The following is a 3,455-nucleotide window of genomic DNA, read 5'->3' as shown; positions in this document are numbered from 1 at the left end:
CCCGGGGACCCCAAAGCCTCCCCAGTGTCCCCAGCCCCGCTCTGGGGCACCCCCCCTCCCTCCCGTGAGGCCTCGCCCTCTGTTTTGGGTCTCTGAGCCCACCCCGTTAGGCCGGACCCCTCCTTTTAGGGTTCCACCACCCATCCTGAGCATCCCAATCGCTCCCTTTGGGGTCCTCAATCCTTCTTTGGGTTCCCCAAATTCCCCTTTGGGATCCCTTGTGCCCTCTCTGGAAGCTCCTACAGTCGCACCAATCCCCCCTCTGGGACCTCAGTGACCTCACTGGGTCCAAATTCACCTTCTGCAGATCCTCAAAGCCTCTTTGGCATCCCCCCAAACCTTTCTGTGGGGTCCTCAGGGTCTCTCTTTGGGATCCCCACCCCTTAAAACCCTTCTCATTTGCAGCTGAATGGCCCAAAACCTCCCGCTTGTGACTTCTATGGTCACCGTGACCCTGGCTTTGGGTGGGGGGCACCCACCCCAGGACACCCCGGGGATGGTGTAGGGGGCCTGGGGTTGCCCCTTGGCATCATCCCAGCCAAGTCACCTGTGAGCATGGAGGAATGTTGGGGCTAAATGTGGGATAAACAGGAGCCACTTATATTTTGGATCCACCATGGGAATATTTTCCTGTGGAAAAATAACAATTTCTCCCAAACTGGACCTTGCCCATGGCTGATCTTGGATCGGGGGGATTTGCCAGTAGCGACGGCTGGTGGTCCCCAAAGAATTACGGAGTTTTTGGATCAATGGAGGGGGCTGGTGGGCTGTGGGGACATGGCACAGCTTGGCCGTATCCCTTCTCCATCTATCCCCGGACATGGACCGTGCTTTTTCCCCCCCTTTTCTTTTTCTCTTTTTAAAGGGTTTTTAATTAACTTCCTGTTTCAATGGTGGGATAATGAGTTTTAAGCAGCACATGATTCCAGTAAAGAGGTCAAACCGGCAATGAGGATGTCAAAAGAAATTAAGTTAGGAATTAAGAAGAGATCCAGGGGAGAAAAAAAAAAAACCCTATGGAAGGAGGGAGATGCTGCTGAGGACAAGGCTCTGCTGGGGCCCCCCCCCCCCCCCGGCGGCCCCCCCCCCAAAACCATCCTGGCGGCGCCTTTCACCTCGTATAGCCTCGAATCGCCGCCTTCCTGGAGACCATCCCCCCCGGGGGAGCAGCTCTGCTTCCAGAGCCTTTCCCTCCCTTCCCAGCCCGGCTTTGCCGGGTCCGGCCCAAGGAGCCTGAAGTGGCCTCTGCTCTGCGGGCTCTGACTCCATCAGGGGCTGCTGATGGGCAGCCAAAATCCACCCCGATGCTTTCGGGGGTCTGCAGCCTCCCCCCGGCACGGCTCCAGGGATTTTGGGGCTGGGGGCACTGCGGATCCAGCCGGTTCCTCTGGCACATCCATGGCATCTCCACCGGCACCGCAGCCCCCGTGGTGTTTGTCTGGCGTGTTTGCTTACGCCGAGATAATTAGACAACCATTTAATTAAACACAGCCTCATTAATTGCATGAATTTGAGGGGCTGGGGGTGAGTGAACACCGATGAGGCGCCCAAATTTCCTCTCCCCGGGAGGCGGCAGGGGGATGAGGGCTGTCGCCGGCTCTTTGTGCTGGAAGAAGCAGTGGCAGCATCTCGAGGGGGCGAGGGGACATTGTCACACCCACGGGGGGCCGCATCCCGCCCCAAAAAATGCCCCAAAAGCCTCTCTGGAGCCGGTGCGTGCTGGACACGGCGGTGCCACCCTGCCCTGGGGAGAGAAGGAAAGAGGTTGCAGTCCTTCCGCTGGCACATTCCTTGCCAATGACCCTTTAATTCCCTTTTTGGCACCATCCCAGAGCCACTGAGACCCCCCCTAGGCCTGACAATTCGCAGTCTCACCCACCGCCCGAGGGCTGGATCTCGGCGCGGGGACGTCCCCAAACCCTGCATCCTGCTTCCCCATCCCCCGGGGGGACCCATGGGTGCCCCTGCACGGGGACAAGCGTCACGGTGGCGGTGACAGCGGCAGGGCTGGGTGTCTCGCTGCTCCCTTCCCGCTCCCGTGGTGTTTGCAGAGAGATTGTTATAGGGGAGCCGAATAAATAGCGTGTTTTCCCGAGGAGTGAATTACACGCCTGCAGAGCAGAGATAATGCGGGAGCAGCCGTTCCCCCCATTGTGAGCGAGGTGACATCTTTTTATGGAGCTGTGTACATTTGTATTAGTGCCAATTAATCTGGCCTGATATTATTAGAGACGCGGCGAGAGGAGGTGCCGGCGCAGGAATGTCAATGGGAAGAGCCAAGGCGCTGCCTCAGCCGGATTTCAGGGCTCAGGGATGGCTGGGGGGGATCTTGGGGGGCTGTGCTGAGCCCCTCGAGGGGGCTGAGTGCCCTCGGTGCCAGCACTTTGGTCTGCCAAGGCTCCAAAAACAGCTTTTTCCCAGCTCAAAATACCTAATTTTAGGGGTTTTTTATGTCCCAAGAGGGACGACTGGCATCCCGGTGCCCCACCTGCAGAAGGGCCCTGCCACCTGCTGGCAGGACAACCTGGCCCGGGGTGCCACTCGTCACCTGCCCGTGGCTCAGCCTCGGGTGGCTGCCAACAGCCTGGGGGTCCTCCGTGGCTTGGGCATGGCTTGGGCACGGATATGACACGGATAGGACATGGATATGGTATGGATATGGCATGGATATGGCATGGCTTGGACGTGGCAGGAGCAAAGCCTGGGCATGGCTTGGGCACGGTTTGGGCATGTCTTGGGCATGGCTTGGGCATGTCCCTCCACGACTTGGGCACGGCTCGGGCATGTCCCGTGCCGAGACGCTGCTGTGGAATTCCGGGCTCCCGGGAGCTGCGGCGGCAGCACGGAAGGTTTTGGGATTAGAACAAGTCACAGCCACGGAGCTATTCAGGTTTGAAAAGCCTCCAAGATCATCGAGCCCAGCTGTTCCCCCAGCACTGCCAAGGCCACACTGAACCATGTCCCCAAGTGCCACATCCACGTGGCTTTTAAATCCCTCCAGAGATGGGCACTCCACCACTGCCCTGGGCAGCTGTGCCGGCGCTGGACAAACCTTTCCATGAAGAAATTTTCCCAATATCCAACCTAAACCTCCCCTGGCACAAATGATGCTGGATGCTCCTGAACCAGGTGGGAATGTGCGGCTGAGCAGCCCCCACATCCCAAATCCAAGGCTGGGATGTCTCAGTGCTTATTTCCCCCTCCCTCTTACTGATCTCCTGCTGTAGGGACGATGCTCTAACTCCCAAAAGGAGCAATCCAACCAATTCCTGGGAACTGGGCAGCGAAACTGCGCTTCAGGAGCATCACTGCTGCAGGATGGCATCCCTGGGGGGTGCACGGCTCCTGTGCTCCTGTTCCACCCCTTCAGAGCCCCCAGGGCTCCAGGTTTTCCTGCATGAATTCAGCATCGGGGATGCAGGATCCCGCTGGTGCGTGTGGTCCCTGTCACGCAC

The 3,455-nt window shown here is 58.6% G+C and overlaps 1 protein-coding gene across 1 annotated transcript in view; it reads right to left on the bottom strand.

The window, feature by feature from the left end:
• ZFPM1 (zinc finger protein, FOG family member 1) overlaps positions 1-2,389 on the bottom strand; it is a 34,309-nt gene extending 31,920 nt beyond the window's left edge. The window contains exon 1 of the mRNA XM_017741327.1: positions 2,384-2,389. The gene's annotated coding sequence lies outside the window, so the exon portion shown is untranslated. The remainder of the gene's footprint in view (positions 1-2,383) is intronic.
• Between the last annotated feature and the right edge of the window lie 1,066 nt (positions 2,390-3,455).

This window comes from Corvus brachyrhynchos, unplaced genomic scaffold, assembly GCF_000691975.1.
Source record: "Corvus brachyrhynchos isolate BGI_N302 unplaced genomic scaffold, ASM69197v1 scaffold365, whole genome shotgun sequence".
Taxonomy (NCBI): Eukaryota; Metazoa; Chordata; class Aves; order Passeriformes; family Corvidae; genus Corvus; species Corvus brachyrhynchos.
The sequence above is the reverse complement of the archived record's forward strand: the minus strand, read 5'-3'. Positions and strand labels throughout refer to the sequence as shown.